Source organism: Rhinolophus sinicus, linkage group LG04 (assembly GCF_036562045.2).
Source record: "Rhinolophus sinicus isolate RSC01 linkage group LG04, ASM3656204v1, whole genome shotgun sequence".
Lineage (NCBI taxonomy): Eukaryota > Metazoa > Chordata > Mammalia > Chiroptera > Rhinolophidae > Rhinolophus > Rhinolophus sinicus.
Window position 1 is genome coordinate 21,090,669 of NC_133754.1, and position 21,916 is coordinate 21,112,584.

Genomic DNA, 21,916 nt, shown 5'->3' on the forward strand with positions numbered 1-21,916 from the left:
GAGTCAGAATCCTGTGTTTCAATCCTGGTGAACTACATATCCATCATAGTTTCATCTGGATACTTTGAAACACTGCTAAGGCTACTTGTTCAAAGACTCTTTGGGGGTATTAATGAAGGTTATCTGGGTAACAAGGCTATCCAGGGTTACTTTTCTCATTTCAGTCTCTTCTGATGCCCAGAATCTGGAGCTTCTAATGGGGCATACGTATTATGTATACTTTGAAGAAATCTAGCATTTGGTTGACAACAGAAAATATCTTTTCTGAGCAGAGTAGCTTCAAACAAGAATAAGAGCTTTGGAGTTCGCACTGATAATCTCTCCAAAAGAGGTAGACAGCTTATGGATTCTGTGTTTTGTTTTGTGTAGGCCAATCTAGTGAAATTCCTACAAATTAATGGGAAGGAGTGTCTATACACTCAATAAATGTCTTTGGTTACATAACAAAAGCTAGAACTGGGGATTGGGGTTAAGCCAGCGGGGTGATCAAACACTGTAATGATTAGCAGCATTTCTTGGTTTTATGACACCTGTCACTCATACAATTTAGTGGGCTTTTATAATCATAATACAAAATTACAACTGAAGAATTCTTGTAAATTGTCCTAGAGACTTGGAAGGAGCCTGTGTAAGTGATCAGTTCTGAAGATTAACCCGTATTATTTTGCAGTAAATTCCCTTAGAATCGCCTCTATTGTGCAGGAATAAGAGAAGACAAAGACATGCCTTCCATTAAAAAAAAAAAAAAAAAAAAAAGGCCCACCATGTCACAGTGAACTGTCTGTTATCCAAGTCAGATCAACCTAATAGAGCCAGGTGGTAATATAGGTATTTCTTTTGGTGAACACTGAATTTAATAATCGTTTTAAAAAGAATGATTAAACTAGACATAAAGTAAATGGTAAAGAACTGCCAGTAAGGACATGTAAGATGTCTACTATGCATTCACCCATCTCAGATCCCATAACATCCATAACACTGAAGAGCTGATGCTTTAGGTTGAGCACATCAAATTATGCCAGGAATGATGACAGCTGCTGCCAGGTTGATATTAGTTCATAAGTCAATTCTGGGATGGAATGATAGTGAGATTTATCACCACTGTATTCTCTTAATGAAGACATATCCAACAAAGGAATGATCTTCTCTGCTGTAGCTGGGACGGAAGGTTATTGGCGGTTGCCTGCTTCTATCTGTATGTCAGGGTAACAAATATCGTCCATCTCGCTGGTTGAGATGTGTCGTCTACCTTCCAGAGTAGCCAGATGATGATTTTCCTAGAGGAATGAGCTTTAACCTAGAAAACTTAAACACAAATCTCTCACTCAAGGTGAGCCTTAAAAATGGACAGTGGGTTCAAAAGAGAGAGAATCTATTTCAAAGTCTTAAAAGCCACTGTGAATGGCCGAATTGTGGAACCACTGGTGACAGTAATAAAGTAAGAATTACACTTTCAGTGTACATGGCCACCAGATGTCATTGTGGGAAAACAAAAAAATACTCCAAATCGAGTCTATCTAGTCATTCTCGCTAGTATCCCATTTTAGCCACGATCCGGGCAGGAGCAAAAAGGAGAATATTGTTGGGGTTCAGATGCTCTCAGTTCTATTATATCTAAACAGACTTCCCTTTTTATTTTCCACTCTCAAACTCCTGGGTACCTATGTGCTTCACCAGATAGTCAGGCCCTTGTAGAGTACGTCTATATTCATCTTTTGAGGGTTTTGTTGGAAAGTTTGGCTCCTTGGATTACCCACTTCTGTACATAATGATACCTTCTGTATTTCAGTGTAATTGGCATGGGAAAGCTAGAATGACCTATGTTGGGATTAACAATAGCTGGGATGAGAGTCCAATTATTAGATTACGTAAAATCTGTGTACATCACATGCCGATCATATAACAGAAGTTGTCATGCCACAATATCTATGCAATCCACCATCCAAAGAAAACAACACTTTCATCCTGAGACCCTTCTATAGAACCCATCATAGCAGTGGCAGAGAATTGAGTAAATATATCTATAAATTGTAAGGTGGTCCAGATGTATAGGGTACTATGTCCATCTCACCTTGAGGTACATAGTCATACCCATGTATATGGCAAAAAGCAAGGTTCTGCAAGCGTCATTATATCCTCTTCATGTGTCAAGTAAATGTCTTAGGGATAGCCAAAAATTTCATGTTACTTTTGTAACCCTTGTGGTTTTAGACATGGACTTTTGTATCACCAATATGATGATTGTGCAATCCTGAGCATATTCCAGATGCTAACCTCTTTGTGGCAGTCCAGTTTTCAGATTATGTATATGTGTGACATCAGATCTAGTTTGTAATTTCATCGTTGTACTTTCTTTCATAAAACATAAGACATATAATAGTGCTTTTAACGGTCCTGGTTTGGGTGACCTAGATACTGACCGCACTAGGCCATTTGCAATAGCCCATAATTTAGTCTATCTGTGGGTGACATGCTATAGCCAGAGTTCAGACAATTACATGAAATTACCAACACAAAACACTAACAGTTTTGGGGTTGTTTGTTTTTTTGTTTTGTTTTGTTTTGTTTTGTTTTGTTTTGTTTTGTTATGGATTGCTGAAGCACTCTGTTGGATAACTCAGGAGCAAGAAGAGAACCTTGACTTCTTTTCAGATACGAACTCTTGTAGGTGAGAACAGCTTTAAGTCAGAGCCAGTTTCCGTTTAAATGAAAAATTCAGCAGGGCCATATCTTTTACTATTCCATGTTTATGGAGTTGGTTAAGGCATCAGCAGCCATGCTTGTCTTATTGAATAAAATGTTTTTATTTCAGGATAGAGTTTTCAATGTTTGATCCCATCTTAAGTGATTCTAGCTTAAAGAATACCCCCTGCCAGTGCTGAAATATTGGGTGACAGAACCATTTTTGGTTTTTTTTGTTGTTGTTGTTGTCTTTAAAGGGGAGAAAAATTGTTTTCACTAAGCATAGGAAACAGATTAAAGTCTATTTGTAGATTAATGGGAAAAAATATGATTCTGTGTCTAGGAAGCCTGGGAATGTCTAGGATTTTCCTTTTGCAATTCACATGTGTTGGAGCATATAATCAGTGATGCTTTGGGTACTAAGGGAAGAAGATGGTAGGAGACCAGGAAACAGTCTTGGCATTCTTACACTTGAAAATGTTCAAAATAGATATAGATATGTTCTGTGATCTTATCAATACTTTTATTTCAATATTTCTAAAAATTATCAGTGTCATCTTTTGAACCCTCTTTGTGAGTACCCAGTGTGCTTAGTGTATGATATCTGTATATCTATCTATCTATGTATCTATCTATGTATCTATCTATGTATCTATCTATGTATCTATCTATGTATCTATGTATGTATGTATGTATGTATGTATGTATGTATCTATCTATCTATCTATCTATCTATCTATCTATCTATCTATCTATCTATCATCTATCATCTAGATCATCATCATCTTTCTAATTGGTAGTATACTACCTAATCATTTATCTAATCATTAGTATGCTAAACATACTAAAGATGTCTTCTTTGTATGTGTGTTCATACTGATGTCTTCAATTCTGATCCATCATAACATGGATATTCTACCTGACTCCCCAATCTCATCTATAACGTCCAACTCAGTCAGAAACCTGGCATCCACCATCAGCCTTTGCTTTATTTAACTGCTCAGTTCCAGTATAAATGAATAGTGCTTTCAGTTTTCTTAGCCTATATCCCAGTAGGAAATATTTTCATCAACCAGAGTAAAGTGCTTTTATGTACAGTTTCTTTTGCCTTTAGTTTTACAAGTTTTCTCATTTCCAAAGTTAGCTAGGTCAGCATCATTCCTCCATCCTCATCAGTGAGTCTGTATTATACATTTATAATACAGTTAGATTCTATTGTCATAAGTCTGCATACCAGACTGAGATTTCCTTGACAGCAAAATGATACCTTATATTTGTACACATTAAGGTTTATTCTTTTTTCTGTAATGTTCAGTGAGTAGAAAAATTCATGCTATCATGTTTCCACATTAAGGTTACATATAGAATAGTTTCACTGCCCTAAAATATTCTCTGTGCTTCAATGATTCCTCTCTCTCTCTCTCTCTCTCTCTCTCTTTTCCTGGCTACCACTAAGTTTCACTGACTTTATAGCATCCCCTTTTACAAAATGTCATGTCATTGGAATAATACACTATATAACCATATCAGACAGGCTTTTTTCACTTAGCAAAATGCATTTAAGCTCCATCTATGTCTGTTCATTCTTTGGTTTTCTTTTTATTGATAAATAATATTCTATTGTGTGGACATACTAATTTCTTTATCCATTCAAAATTGAAGTAGATTTTGCAGTTTTGGGTGATTATAAATAAAAATGCTATAAACAATCACATGCATGTCTTTGTGTGGGCTTCAGTTTTCAAAACAGTTGAATATATACTTGGAATCACGATTTCTGGATAATATTGTAACACTGTACTAACTTTGTAAAAAATGACCAAACTATCTTCCAAAATGGCTGTGTCATTTTATATTCCCACTAGCCATGAATGACAGCTTTTATTGCTCCCCATCTTCACCAACGGCTGGTGTTTTTAGGTTTTTGGATTTTAGTCATTCAAGTAGATAGATATGTAGTGGTGTCTAAATGTTGCTTTAATTTGTAATTCTTTTTTTTTTCACAATAGCAAAATTTAATTCTTAATACAGTCAAGGAAAATTATGAAAATGGCAAATTTATCCCATCACAGGTCAGGCTATGAGGAAGGATATGCTAGGTGACTAATGCGTGGTATGTAGTAAGACTGAGTATCGTCTTGAGGAGATCTATCATTAACGTGTTTTCTTGACAGTCATCTGTCTTTTTACTCAGGAATCTGAATAAAAGAAGAGTAGGGATTGCAGTACTGCTTCTCTTTTTCCCCATCCTATTACTTTTAGGTTGAATCATCATCTTAAACCTTCATTAAACAGGAAACTTCACTCCCAGCTGGTCTTATTAATTCTACCATATATATAAAGACAAAAATAATTCCATATAATACACAGTCTTCAAAGAACAAAAACAGAGTGACTGTATTCCAACGTCTTTCTGAGGTCAGCATAACCTTAGTACCCAAACCTGAGATCACCATAAAGGAAATATCAGGCTGATGTCATCAGAAATACCAAAATCCTAAAACAGTATCAGCAAACTGAATCTGGCAATATATGAAAAGGTTATTATATCATGAGCAAATGAAATGTAACCCAGAAATGGTTTAACATTTGTAAATCAATTGTAATTATATACATTCCCAGGGGGAAAAAAAGAGAGAGAGAGAGAGAAATAAATAGAAAAAAATAATAATTTGATAAAATTCATCTTCCATTTATAATGAAAATCCTTAGCAAACTAGGAAAATGGGAAATTCTGAATCTGGTAATGAACATCTACTAAGAGCCTACAGCAAGCATCACACTTAAAGGAGGACTTGAAAACTTTCCTCTGAGTTAGAAAAAAGAAAGCAAAACATTACTTTCAACATTGTTTTGTAGGCAAGAAAAATTAAAAAGCTACAGGGATTCAAAAGAAATTAATGAAAATATCGTTATTCTTAGGCAATATTATCATATACATTTAAAATCTGTAATAGTCTGCAGATAAGTTATTGTAACTAATAGTAAGCTTAGCAAGTTTTCTGAGTACAAGTTCAAAATATAAATTTTTATACATTTCTATGTGACAGAAAAGGAAATGTAAACATGATTATTTACAATAGTATCAAAATTTTAAATTCCTGAATATAAATCTAATGGGAGATATGTAGGCATCTATACATAAATCTGTAGAGCATTACTGATAGAAATTAATTTTTACAAAAGAGCTCAGGATTTAAATTTTTACATCAAATACAACAGGAAATGATTAGAAGGAATTAGATTTGTTTATAAGAGAGACACCTGTTGAGTCTTTGACCACATGCTAGACTCTCCAATTATATGAGATCTCTGCATTTAAATTCATAGAACAAGTCCAGCTAAAATTAAAACACTCATATGCTTATTTTGAGATGCTTTTGAGTCATTCAATAAGAAATGGGCTGTATTAGACACAAGGTCATGAATGTAACCCTTGGATACAAACGTGAACATGAATTGTACAATAATCAAGGAGATGTTTTCAGCAATCTAGATACAGAGTAACTAAGGGAGAGATTAGGGGTGAGATTTATTCACATAGCTGATGTAGACAAACATTATGGCAGGTTTGCCGTAAATGGCAAATGCTTGGGTGAAGTAATGGAGCACAGAAGCAGGTAACATGGTTTAGAATGACAAGTGAAGACAGGAAAGAATGAAAGTTGCTGTGAGGGCAAGTCTAAGTGATCAAATTATCTGTCATGGATAAAGTAACATGAGGGTGATATTCTCAAAGATGAGGGTATGAATATCAGAGAATGAATACAAGTTCAGTTTAATTAACTAAACATATAGTTATTAAGTATTTATGGGTGGAAAGCACATGGGTAAGTAGAAGCTGAGTTCCCCCTATTTCTTCAGTCTTAGTTATATCCCTCATGTTTTACAGTAACTATCTCCTTCTGTCTCTTAGGTGATAAGCTTATATTTCTCCTGCTCAATTTAAAATACAACTTAAGCAGTTTGTGACGTTCCACTATGAGAATAGTTTGAATATGACTGTGTCTGAAATATGCAAAAGTAGATAGCAGAGATCTAGTAGGATGTATTTTTTAAATTCTGTATTGTATCTCTGAGAAACAAGATTTGTAACTACTCATACATGTTATGCCGAAGAACCTTGAAAATATTATCACTGGAAGAAACCAGTCACAAAATACCATGAATGGTATAACTCAATTTATATGAAATATCCAGAAAAGATAAATCCATAGATTTGTGCCTGTGGAGAGGATGGGGTTGGGAGCAACTCTGCCTGATGGGTATGGTGTTTTATTTGTGGGTGATGAAAATATTCCAAAATTAGTTACAAATGTTTGCACAACTCTGTGAATGTACTAACAAAACTGATTTGTGTACTTTAAAAGGGTGAATTGTATTGAATGTGAATTACATCTCACTAAAGATGTTACTTAAAAATTTAAACTACTAAGATTGACTTTACTAACATCATATTTATATATTTTAGTGTCCAAATTGACTTTTTGTTTGTTTTTCCTCTGCTTTAAAATTATTTTTGTAATATCAGAGAAAAATTGCACTGGATGTAATTAACATTCAAGGGAGACTATCCTAGACTATTTAAGTAGGGGAGAGAGATTAAACTTAACTCCACAGAAACAAAAGACAGGAGAATTTTGTTTTGTTTAATTTATTTATTTTTATTTTTTAGTTGAAGTTTATTGGGGTGACAATTGTTAGTAAAGTTATGTATGTATCAGGTGTACAATTCTGTAATACATCATCTATATATCACATTGTATATTGCATTCCTATATACTAACAAAGAAATCTCAGAAAAAGAACTAAAAGCAGTATATATTTTTTCAATTGAAACAAAAAGAATAAAATACCTAGGAATAAACTTAACCAGGAGAGTTTTCAAGGATTGGGGTAAGCTAGTGGAAAACTACTAGAAAATGTTAGAGGGAAATTGTCAGTGTGATTAGGTTATCTGTGTTCATAATGATCATAGTTGTTATTTTACCTCTGCATGTTAATTATGTTTATTCTCTAGCTGCTTTTAAGGTTATTTATAGGTGGTTTTAAAACTTGATTATGGTTTGCCCTCCATTTCTTGTACTTGGACGATAGTGAGTTCTTTGGATCTAAAGATTTAGAGTTAAAAAAAAAAATTAGCTGACTTACCTCACAGCTCACTGATGCTTTATCCTTTTTTGATATTGTTCTTTTATAATTTGTATTATATCTTTCTGTATTTTATTTTATATAATGTTACTGCTCTCTCTTCGTGTTCACTAATTTTTTCTTCTGCGTGTGTTCAGGACATTTTTTTTTTTTGCCTTTCTGTTATTCATTCCCAGTTTGATTACCTGATGACCAGTTAAGATACTCCATATGATTCAATTTCTTAAAATTTTCAATTAAATTTTCTTACATTGACAATTAGCCTTCTACTATATGTACCAGTCTATTGTTCCAACCAAACATTAAAAATAATCCTTTTTAAAAAACACTACCTGCAACATTTAGGGCTGAAACTAAATTCAAACTATTAGATCCTATATCAACAACAACAACAACAAAAAAAACTATAAAGAGATGAATTTTCCATGTATGGCTGAATATTATTTAATGGTCATATCTATTAATAGACCGATCTATCTCAGTGTACTTCACTGCCTGGAAACTATAAAGTTGCTTTTCACATTTATTAAGTGTATCCTGTTTCAAAAATTTGAACCGTGAAACAAGTCTAAAATATTTTCAAGGACCTATTATAATGAAAATGTGATCAATCTTTCTAAAGGGATGTAGAAGCTGTTACAGGAATGTGTATTCAATTTAAAATAATATAGTCTAAAGTTCATGTTGTCTATTCCATGATATTAGCACTTAGACCCTTAAAAATTAAATAAAAGTTATAATTAAATCCAATTTTGCTATAGCTTCTGAGCATGAAATCAAAGAAAATTATAAAACCAGCAGTGGGTTAGTATCAATTTTCTTAATAAATTATATTGGTAAAAATAAACAGCACATCCAAACACAGATACTCATTTGGTTAAGCCAACTGTGTACTTGAATAAATGAAAAGTCTTGTAGTGGTGATCACGTATCCAAACATAAGTTTTGTTGACCTATAAAAACAGAATTATTTCCTTGGTTGTTTTTGTTATGTTTTCATTTCTTATCATTATTATTCTTGCTACTTATCATTTAGGGTTTGGGAAGTTCCAGGGTCCATGTGAAAGTTTTTCATTCTGAAAAGAAAGTGTGAGCAAAGATCCATCTTACAGAAATTCAAATTAAATATTAAAGGGGTTCAGTTCCTGGTGTAATGACACACTGTTAAAAAGTGGTTTACCTAATTTCAAGGATATGTCTCTATTTAGAAATGGATGCAGTTTCAATGATGTCATATGTCTCCATATTTGACCTTGAACAACCCTTCTATGTGTATCATTTATATAATAAAATAGACAAGGTAAAAACTAAAGAGAAAAAATGATATTATGATTATTGCTCTATTTATCAATATTGTTAATTTACCTAACATATTGGTGGCAACAATATGTTTTATTATGCTAAAAGTAAAACGAAATATTGTTTACCAAATATTTGAGATTTTTGATACTAAAAATAATTTGAATGAATTTAATATATTTTGACGTATAAATACTGTGTAGGAAGACATGCTAAATTTATCTGGACCTCAACTCTCCTATACAAACTAAAGCACAGGTTATTTCTACTTTTGTATCAAGCCATTATGATCTAATTACAAATATATGAATTTGAATTATCATTCAAGATAATTTACATATTCAAGGGATGAGAGATATCTTGCCTCAGACGGAGCATTAATACCTATGTAATAGCTCTGGGAACTCATAGATACAAATTATCTAATTTAATTTCTGATGCATGGATTCTCAAAAAATGCTAAGGTAATTTCCCTTTTATCTGATGCATTATTATTTTAAACTGAGTATTTCTCATAACAACCTATATAGAAGTTATTTGTCTTGTATCATGACATCATTCACAAAAAGTGCTACTATTATTCTTTCTAGATTATTTATAAAGTGAGATTCATACTTACTAGAGGTATATATATATATATATATATATATATATATGTATATATATGTGTATATATATGTATATATGTATATATATATGTGTGTATATATATATATATATATATATATATATAGAGAGAGAGAGAGAGAGAGAGAGAGAGAGAGAGAGAGAGGCATAGGTACTGGGAAGGTTATATCCATAATTTAACTTATAGTTTGTCAGTATAAACATGCAATAAAATGTAGATACAGCTTTAAATCACATGCATGGGCCATCCTGATCAACATGTTCATGGTGATTAATAGGACACTTATAGTTCTAAAATGTCTCTGATAACTAACAGTTTGAATGGTTTTTCCAGTATTTCCAGTATGTGAAAATAATATAAATGTAATGAAAATATATTTCCATTTTACATATTAAATTGCTTATTTCTTAAATAATTGTGTACTAGTCTTTAAAAAAGGAAATAAATTAAGCATATATAAATTTTTAAAAAAGCAAGCAAAACTTTTTCAAGCAGTATTATAAGATAATGAACAAATAAAGCCAAATATATCCTTCAAATATATCCTTGCTCAAACTTCATTTGAAATATTTCACGCACTAAAACAATCACTTGCACATCTTATAATATGTAATTCTGAAATCATAATTTTAATACTCATATACACATAAATTCATGATGTAAAATTTTAGGATGGGAGCGCATTTCTGTTTTTGTTTCTCAGTGATTGAATCATGTGTGTGTGTGTCCTTAAAAGAATACAAGCTATTTTCTATTTTCTTCAATTATTGTTTCTGCTACTTAACCAATTGGAAAGCAATGAATCCAGGTGGTAATCAAAGCAGTAGGAAATTACTCTCACAGTATAATTTCACTAGATATTATGTGATAATTATCACTGTAACATCAGCGTTAATGGCAGGGATAATTCAGTTCTCCTACTGGCCCTAGAATCAGGATGACCCCTTCTAGTATCTTCTTGTATATGTAGGATAGTTTCATGATTGACGTTTATGCCAAATGTAAGAAGTAAGCAGTTTAAAGTAGACACCAATTTGATTTCTACAAAATAATTAGGACTGGAATTGTACCGAATTAAAGTCACTGATTGATAAATATAGTCTTGAAAAGTACATATTTTTGAACAGAGATTTAACCTGCAATTTACAACACACAGAATTATAAAAATACATTTAACCACAAGGGAAAAAAAAGGCTAGAGTTACAGTTAGGCTATAAGTTGATTCTTATCATTGTAAATATTAGTGACCATTTGTTGCTTAGAAAGAAGCAATGTATAAAAACAGTCCTACTAAATTTCTTATGTGACTCCAAAGTAATTTTTGAAGGAATTTTCAAGGCACGCTAACATTCTCTGCATTAAAGTAAAATGCTGAACAACATACTTTGCAGGAAAATAAACTAATTATATTTGAGATAGAGATATTTATTACTTAAATTTAGTAGAAGACTGAAGCATTTAATCAATGTTTCTTGCTTCTTAACTTGATTTCCCTTCTTATGTATTGTGTAGGTTTTGGACAACTTAATAGTTTTTTTCTCTAAAAACTTAAAATTTGGAGGAAAAAGTGCCCAGAGTCAAAACAAAACTGCTTTTTTAGGAGTCTGTTTTATTCCTCTGGATTATATTTTCTACCATTTGTGTTATGTATCTGACTTCACTGTCTATACCTTTGGGGCTGATTAGATGATTTCTTTTTATTTTTGCTGTCTCTGTTTCAGTCTGTATCTCAGTGTTCCTCCTGAGAGTTGCTTAAATTGCTTCCCTGCATCACTAGTTTTTTAACCCATCTTCATCTCCTCTTAGGTTACGTTTGTGTAACGGTGCTTATGCCTTGTCTGGCCACCTCCATTCCACTTTCCCAGTATCATTAACATTATCTGTAGAATCATTTAGATCTATTCCAGAATTTCCAAACCTTGACCGTATTGACACTTTTCGTTGGAGAATTATTTTTTGTGTGTGTATGCATGGGGGAGAGGGATTACTGTCCTATGCAATGTTGGATGTTTAGCAGCATCCCTGTATGTACCTGGTAGAAAAACTTCAAGCCAATTGTAGTAACCTAAAATGTCTCCAGACATTACCAAATGTCTCCATGGAGCAATTCTTCAATTGAGAATGACTGGTGTACATGATGATGTTCCTGTCTTGAAACTCTTCTAGATTGTCACTATAGTTGGTACACATAAAGCTGCGTTTTTTCAGTTTGTTTGTTTTTACTAAAATGATTTGTGTTTAAAACATAAGCCTATATATAAATCCTGGTATTACTTTATGTATGTTTAAATTATAGTTACCTAAAATATCTTAATTAATATTAGATTAAAATAGTTCTCTTTATGTAATAGCTAACAGTCATATTCTAAAATATATCAGGCATATCTTTAAGGCTTACTGTGTCTCTTCCATTATTCTAGTTGAATAGCCAGAGAGAAAAATATCACACATTAAACCAGAAACACCTAATGAGATAGAGCTATTTCAAATGGCACTGATTATAGTGTCAGAAAAAATAATAAAGGTGAATAAGGATATTTAAGCAAATTAGAAGATAAAAATAAGTTTCTGTCTTCCATTTCTGGCAGTTCAGTGGATTAGGTTCACTGAACTACATTTCCAATTCTCACAACTAAAATATGTAATATTTTAAAATCCAATGGTGAATTGGAGTAAATTTTTAAAATGCACAGATATCAAAAATAAATTGAAACCATGAATCCTTGGCAGTAAGAGAGCACCAACACCAACTTTAGCTCGGAGTATTTCTGTTTAGTGCTGGGGAACTGGAGCTGCTTCTGACACTTGCACTAGCATCCAGGATACGTACTAAAGCTTAGGCCTTATTACAGGAAGGGGGTAGGGGATTACCACATTCAAATGAGAATCAAAAGTCTGCAAACAATCCAATGAGGATAACTTTCACTCAGTAATGTGCTGGTTTCAACTTTAGATCTGTGTGAAAGGAAAAAAATACATATTAATCACACAAGTAACAATCCACCATGAGCAAAGTTCAGCAGACTAATGTCTCCTGTCATGCCATTTATTACCTGTTTCAATTATTAAAGCTCTAGACCCTTAAACTATCTTCATTTATTTTATTTTTATTTATTTATTTTTATTTTTTTTTATTTTTTGCTTTTCCGATTTGGTCTTTTCTGCTATCTTCTCCACCAAATTGCTGATTTGATCCTCTGCTTCCTCTAAACTGTGGTGATGCCATCTAATGTATTCTTCATTTTGGTTGCTGTATTCTACATTTCTGACTGGTTCTCTTTGGTGTTTTCTATCTCTTTGTTGAAGTTCTCACTGAGACAATTTATTCTTCCCCTAAGTTCAATGAGCATCCCTATAATCAGTGTTTTGAACTCTGCATCTGGTAGATTGCTCGTCTCCACTTTTTTTAGTTCTTTCTCTGGAGTTTTGTTCTATTCCCTTATTCAGGACATGTTTCTTTGTTTTCTCATGTTGGCTTCCCCCCTGTGTTTGCTTTTGTGTATTAGGTAGATCTGCTATATCTCACAGTCTGTCCAGACTGGCCTTATATAGTGGGCGTCTTGTAGGGTCCAGTGGCATAGTCTTTCTGTTCACTATTCCAAAGGCTCAAGGGGTGTAATTTCTGTGTGCTGTGTATGCCCTCCTGTTGTGGTTGAGCCTTGATTGTTGTTGGCATATTAGTTGGCAGGATTGACCATTAGCCTGACTGGCTGTGAAGCCTATGTCACAGCTAACTCTTGAAGGTTGTATGTATGTATTACTTACAGATCTGAGATTCTAGAATGTGATTAAAAGTTTATGCAGTTGCCTAAAAAATATGTAAATATCTCTATTTTATGTATACATGGTAGTGTCTAGGAATCATGATCTCATTTTACTTCCTCATTGTACAATGCTTAGCAATGAAGTATTATAAGAATTAATCTTTAAAAACCATGAGAGACAGTAATTTTCTCTGTATGTTGGACATTTTGCAATGTTGATGAAGAAAACATAATAGAACAAATGATTTAAGTGGTTATGGCACAAACTGTGAGAGGCTAATGTAAGGTAAAGTGAATAAACTATAGAATTATGGTTTATAATTTTATCCCAGAGAGATAACAAAAATATTAAATTGATATGTTAACTGCTTATCAATCTAACTTCTTCCCTGCTATGACTTTATCAGGTATATTTTGTGCAGGAAGCATTTCCTTTTATTTATTGTACAAGATTTTATTTAAAAAACATATTCAAATGTTAAGCCATTTTATTTTAAATTTAACATAAAAGGGAAAATTCCTAAATGCATTTGGTTCTGGGATCCAATTCCAGTTTGTGTGTGTGCGCATGTGTGTGTGTGTGTGTGTGTGTGTGTGTGTGTGGTGTATTTCCCCATAAAAGCATGAAATATTGTGTACACTAGTTGGTTGTCCTATAATCCAAATCAATCATTCCATTATCTACTCAGAGATAGCATCACATTTCACAGGTTAAGGGCTCAGTCCCACAAGACGGTCCCCCCTTCAGATTCCAGTCACAGTCTTAGGTTGTGTTTCTGACCCACCAGATTCAAATTGGAGGTTCCAATGCCCACTTCCAACTCAGGATGCAAATTTCAAGTCCAAGTTGTCATCCATTCCCATAACACCCTCCTGGTGTTGAATTAATTTCCTAGAGCACTCACAAAACTGAGAGAACATTTTACTCACTAGATTACCAGTTTATTATAAAAGGACATAATTCAGGAACAGCCAGATGGAAGAGATGCACAGGGCAACGTACGCAGAAAGGGACCTGGAGCATCCAAGCCCTCTCCAGGTGTGTCACCCTTTATAAATCTCTGTGTTCACCAACCTCAACCTTCTGGATCCCACTTTATTGGGTTTTAATGGACACTTCATTATATAATCGATTAAATCATTGGCCATTGGTGATGAACTCAATCTCAGGCCCTTGTCTTCATTTTGGAGGATGGGAAGTGAGATTGAAAGTATCAACCCTCTAATCATAGGGGGGTTAGCTCCACTGGTAACCAACCCCCATCCTTAGGTTCTTTCCAAAAGTCACCTCATTAAAATAACAACATATATGTTTATCACTCTTAAAACTTAGGAAATTCCAAGTGTTTTGGGAACTGTGAACCAGGAACTGTGGATGAAGACAAAATAGGTATGAGAAACATATATTTGGTCACTCAAATGACCAAATATTTATTTTCTTATAAATCATAATATCATACTTATTATATTATATTAAAATAAAACATATTGTTTCAGCACGTGAAACTACAATTAATAGTGAACTGGTCCACTGAGCTTGACTTTCTTTGGGTAAATATATAATCTCAGAAAACAGTTACTTTTTTTTTTTTCCTCCTTTTTTACTGTCTATGTACATTTATACTGAAAATCTTATTTCAGGGAATTCTGGGCTAAAAGGGAGTTTATCATCAGGAAATTGTCCCATTCCTTTTACTTATAATTTGATTTTATATAAATTTAATACTTTAAAATGAAAATTTCATGAACAAATGTTTGTCTTAATGATGTGATAATTTTGTGTAAATTAAATAATTCTGAACGACTTCAGCTCGAAGACTGTAGGTATAGAAGTTTTCTATTTTTCTAAAGAATAGTCAGTCCAGAGTAATAAACTCTTTACTACATTTCCCACCAATGCCCTTTGAGTGAACTCCTTTTAAGAGGATGATAGGCCTTCGCCTTTCCTATAGGATTGCTAATACTGTCAAATAGAACCAAGAACTTTTACCCTCTGAGATCTCTTGGGACCACTGCTTTCACCTTGTTTCATCAGAGGTGAGCACTTGTCAGTAGGCACATTTAATCATAGGCCATATCGGGAATATCTTCCGGGACCAAAGTGAACCTAAAGTCTACTCTGAGCTCTTAAATAGGTTACCAGACTTTACTGATTGGTAAAGAATCGTGACGTTGCTCCTTATTATAGGAGTATTGAGCCATAATGCAATATATGTTTTAAAATAGAATAGTTTAAAAGAAAAGGCTACCATTTCAAAACTGAATATAAAAACAAGTCAATTACCTTAAATTTTAAAAGCCACACTACATTATTCACTATAGTAAAATATTTACAGACACTAGGTTATTTAATTATTATAATAACTAATGAGGAAGATGAAAAAAATGAGACTAAAAATAGATTTCAAGTTATTTCCAATTTTTCAAAGACAATGAATGATCCAGGATTTAAAGCCAGCTCAGTTTAACTGGACAACCATAACTTTGTGCTCTGTAGCATGGCCTTCATATTTTCATGGATTTGGTAATAAATCTAAAAGTAATTCGGAAATTGAATTAAACACAAATTAAACACAACTTTAAAATTGTAATTTTTATATGTTCAATAAGAGTCAAAAATAAGTTGAATTGTCTCAATGTGATTTTTTTTTTCTTTTGTCACTAGATCAATCTTAATGAAAGATTGTATACTGAGGTTAATTTTGCTCCAAAATATTCCTCAGACTATACCAAATTTTACAGTTTTTTAAAAAGCCACTTAGCAAGATTCAAAGAGAGAATACAATTTCACCAAAAAAGCAAGAATGTTTAATTTAAAAGCAATGAAATAAATTTTAACAGAAAAAACTCAAAAAACAGAAACAGATTTTATACTAAAAAAGTAAACAGTAAAATGATAAAATATAGGAATTGCATTTATGCAATTTAGGATTTGAAATAGTTTAACTGAGAATGAATATGTGTTTACTTTTTCTCAGTTTTGTACTTAGTATTTTGTATACTTGGCTTATGTATTCATTTGGTGGAATAAATTTCCTGATTTTCCCTCTTATTACAACCTTTTTCTTAAAAAAAAAAAAAAAAACCTGAGTGAAATATTTTTCAGATCTGTTGTATATCTTGATATTAGCATACTTTGATCTCTTGATTTAGTAATTCCTATTTTCTTTAACCTGATTAATAATTGATTGTTTATTTAATTATTTGTTTTTAAATTATTTTGTTGTTCAATTATTAAATTATTATTCAAATATATTTTTCAAGGTTATTTATGATATGCATATTTTCTTTCCCTCCAATTCATTGTTTATGTGAGTGTGAGTGTGTGTGTGTCTGTGTGTGTGTGTGTTTAGTCTTTGCTTTCTGTTAATGACAAATATCAGCAAGAGAGTTTACTATCCACAGTTATCCCTCTCCCCTGTCACATGGATAACCTGATATCTTCTTCCAACAGCATCCCTCTGCTCTTCCATGAGTCAGATCCATTCACTCTGATCTTTCTGTTCAAATAATGGAACTTTGCTTTGGGATTTTAAGATGTGTACCAACTTTGGAGAATTCCTATCCTGTCAACATTTCATTATTTCTGAAGTACAAGATGTCTATCCTGTATAATCTCAAATTCTGTAGTAGTACTTTTTTTTCAATGAGGTTGGCATTTTTCTTTTTATTCATATGCTCAGGATGACAGATCATCCTACTTTCCATTAAGATGGAATAGCTGTTTCATATTCCCCTCAGTTTTACTGTATTCAAAGAAAAGGAGATAATGCTGTATTTATGGCATGATTTTAAACGCAGAAATTTTTATAACTTTTAATGGTATCTTGAAATCTCATTAATTCTACACTTTTTTAATATTTAAATATTTAAAATATTTTGAACCCCTTACATATAAAAAGTACTCTGTGATGTGATGTGAAAAATGAATTAAGATACAGTTCAATTCCTTAAAGTTGTTCACAACTATCTCAGAAAGAACATATATACATCTAATTACAATACATGGCAGAGTCTGATAAGGTATAAAATTATAACTGATTAAGATATAAAAATGAAATTGGTAAAATAAAAAGATGACTGTTGAAAACTATCATATTTCTTTTTTGAGTTGTGGAATCATGACAGCATACCATAAATATTATTTTCAAGTTATCCTCATTAGGTCTTCAAATCTTTCACTTTAGATTTACAATGGTCTGGAAAGACCTGTTGTTATATCTCTCTGAATACTGTAAATTACTCATGAATCAGCATATTTCATGTTAAATTGAAGTTGAGAAATTGTCTCAAATATGGCAGTAATTGATATCTTGCAAGTCGCAGATCTTTATAACCCTTTCAGTGTAATTTCTTTTGTATCTCAGTCAGATATGAATAAACCACTATGTCATATTTGTGCTTTCTGCAGTTGAAGGACATTTTTATGATCTTCATCAATATTTGTTGACATTTTTAGCTCATCACACAATTGCTGAATGGGATTAATTTTATTGATGAAATTTGAAGGCACTTCATTTTGTGTTAAAATATTTTTTTTAAATATATCTCTCAGTTCTGTTCTCTTTAGAGTTCTTGTGAGCAACTGTCTAAGTGTGAAGTTTGTTATAGTTTTATTCTTTCATGTACTTATATTATTTCCAAAAATGTACTAAACAGTTTTCTCTGAAGACATATTATATTACATATACAAATATTGATGTTTTCTCTGTTCAGCTAGTAAACATTTCTTTTTCTTACATAGCTTCATATTTCTTGGTAAATTCCATTTGTTTCCTAAGCAGCATAGGAGATATAGTTTATTGCTCTTTCAACTCTCCATCACCCATAACAAGAAATCACATACTTAATTTCCAAGGTGTTTTATACCATGTATTTTATGTTAAATAATACAGATGACTTTGTAAGTACATTATTCTAGAAAACAGACTGATAAATTTATGAAACCTTAATGCCAAAAAACTGAAGTGACTATAGAGAGCAATACATTTTATTTAATAAATGCAGTTGCTGTAGTTGAATACTTCAGGGCTCCCAACACACATTTTATCTTGATTAATAGCAACAATATAAAAATCTATTCAGAATTTTCCACATACTGTACTTAATACTCAGGATAGATTGAGAAACAAAGCCGAAACTCTCTGTGTCGTATTGAAGTATGGAAAACAGACATTAAAGGAAATATTACATAATTAATCAGACACAATTGTGCAAAGAGGAAATGTCTTTTAAGCCGAAACCAGAAGGATAACTTAGATTGAATGAGCAAAGATTTGGAAATAAGAAGGTGTAAGTATTCTCGACATTTAACATATGAGAAGGTTGAGAACAGGATGAGAACATCCATTTCAAAGACCAGAAGGAAATTATAAAAGAGTGCATCATAGATCAATGGTAATTGTCACAAAATGAATTTACATGAGGTAGTGAAGGCCATATCATGTGGCACATAGATTCATGATTTGGGACTCTACCTGAAGAATTTTAAGTGGCAAAGAGTAATACAATCCACTGTATGTCAGTTCAGTATTGCTTTAGTTACTGTGTGGATTATAAATTAGTAGGTGGCTTATCAATAGTTTAGGCAAGCAGATGGAGACTAGGAAGCAGAATTTCTTAAAACTGGTGAATGAGTATAAATTTAGGAACATGGAGATACTGAGATAAATTCCTTACTTTCTGGCATTATTAGCTTGGAGAAAATGCTACTCTTTACTGAACAGAAGAACTTCTGAAAATAACCAAATATTTCTTTATGCAGAAAAAGATCTTGGATACCTTTTGGAGCACTGTTATTCTGAGAAGCAAATGAAATACTCAAGCAGAGATTTATCAAATAAAAATATTTATTGATTAACCATTGAATGTTGGAGTCACTAAGATACATAAAACATAGAAAAGTATTATCATGAAGATTATATTGAAGTGAAGGTAACAAACAATAAAAAACAAACAGTAGCAGGGTATAAGTGCTTTGAAGAAAAACTAGATAAGAGATTCAAGGGAATAAAGGATGATAGTAGTAGCTATATTAGAGAAGGCAGGTCAGAAAAGGTCTCTGAATAGGCAGCTCCGTGACAAGCTGTGAGTGGTTGTGAGATAAGCATTTCAGGGAGCAATACAAATGCCCTGAGATGGTGAGTTGACAGATGGAAATAGCTGACTTCATAATAAAGTTTCCTTGGGAATTATTGACTCATCCCTGGCAGGTTAAATTTTGGGATTAAATGATATGATTCAAGGAGGAAGCCCAATATTTAATATCATAATTTGTTTCAAAATATGTTAAAAGTTCTTCATGATAAATGTTATAGTCTCTGCATCATTTAGGTTTCTGGAAGGCAATTATGACACACTTTGGAAAATAAAGCACTTTCTAGAAAATTATGTACTGGCTTATTAGAGCACAATCTTCCCACATCAGGCCATGTGAATTTGATGTTAATTATTGATTGATTTTTGCTATGGCAGGAGATTGTGGCCTGAGACTGTCATATATTGATTTAAGACATGGGTTCAGTTGACATTTTTAACAGTTTTCAAGTATGAAGACGGTGCTCTTATTCTTTAGCAAGGTAGAAATGGCCACATCTATGGGACCAAAGTGTTCAGTCAGTTTTGGATTTCAAAGTTCTCAAGCACATTGTGAACAGAAATTGCCAAGACAGAACCATTTACATCAAGGGCACTAAAATGGAGCCGGGAAATCACAGAGTGGTCTGCCTCATGCAAGTCCCACCCATATTATTTAAATCCCAAAATTGAGATGAAGAGAAGGAACAAATGATACACTAAGAACAAACTAATATTTAAAGTTACTCATGAATGGATAGAAAGTATAAAACAATGAAACCCATCATGCCTTATGTTGAAGACTGATCCATCACAAAAGACCATGATGCATATTTTTCAACACAGTTGCCTTGAAATTATCAAGTGATAGAGAATTGTAGAAGAACATAAAAAATAAGGTTTTTTTCCCTAATATTTTATTAAAGCATAGCATAATGAACTTACTATTATCTGATTAACAACCTTAAAAATAATGTCTGGGAACAGTGCCTTACAAAAGGCTCAAGAAAGGAGAATATGGTTCATCATTTTCCAAGATTGGTGTGACATGAAAGCACCAGCTATGTTCAATATAAAAAATATTGGAAAAACACTAGTCACAAGAACTCAAAGAAAGAAAATTATATCTGATTGCCTCAAGGATTGCTCTTTTTTTTTTTTTGAAGTGAGTTTTACTGATCTGCAGAATAATGAAGTTTTTTGACAATTCAAACCAATTACTGAGTATACTCAGGGGAAAAAAAAAAAAAAATTCTGACCAGCTTCCATGGCATGGGTCTTATCCATGACAAAATATGCTCCATGGTCAAAAATTGGCAGACCATGACTGAAGGTCATTGAATATCTAACTACCTATGACTATTTGCTTTGTCTGTTCTTTGTTGGTTTTATTAAAAAATGCAAGTGGATTCAGAAGACTTCTTATGCTCAGGATCACAATTCTAACCAAATATGAAGATGGTAGAAATCATGACCTGGGAAGTACAGACAGTATGACAATTATGAATAAAGTTGCCACACACATTCATATACAGATTTTTGAGTGGATAGTTTTAAACTCCTTGGGGACACACCAAAGAGTATGATTGATGGATCATATGGTAAGAGTATGTTTAGAGTTGTAAGAAACTGCCAAATTGTCTTGCAAAGTAGCTGGGCCATTCTGCATCCCCGACAATGATGAATGAGTATTCTTGTTGCTCATCAATCTCATCAGCATTTGTTCTAAATTTTGGCCATGCTAATAGGTGCATAGTGGTAGCTCATTGTTATATTAATTTATACTTCCTTAATGATGTACTATGTGGAGAATCTTCATATACTTTTTTGTCATTGGTATATATTTTTTTGGTGTGATATTTGTTCAGATTGGTCTTTTTTTTTGGGGGGGGTGGAATGCTGGGGAACAGTTTGTTGTCCCAGGGCCTATCACCTCCAAATCAAGTCATTGTCCTTCAGTCTAGCAGTAGAGGACACAGCTCAGTTCCAAGTCCAGTCGCCGTTTTCAATCTTTAGTTGCAGGGATCACACTCCACCATCCCATGCGGGAATTGAACCGGCAACCTTGTTGTTGAGAGCTTTCACTCTAACCAACTGAGCCATCTGGCTGACCCTTCGGCAGCTCACTGTCTTCAATCTAGTTGTGGAGGGTGCAGCTCACTGGCCCATGTTGGAATCTAACCAGCAGCCCTGTAGTTAAGAGCTCGCGCTCTAATCAGCTGAGTCATCCGGCCACATCAAGATTGGTCCATTTTTCAATTGGGTTGTTTTTTTTCTTATTGCTGAGTTAGTTTTAAGAGATTTTTGCATATTGTG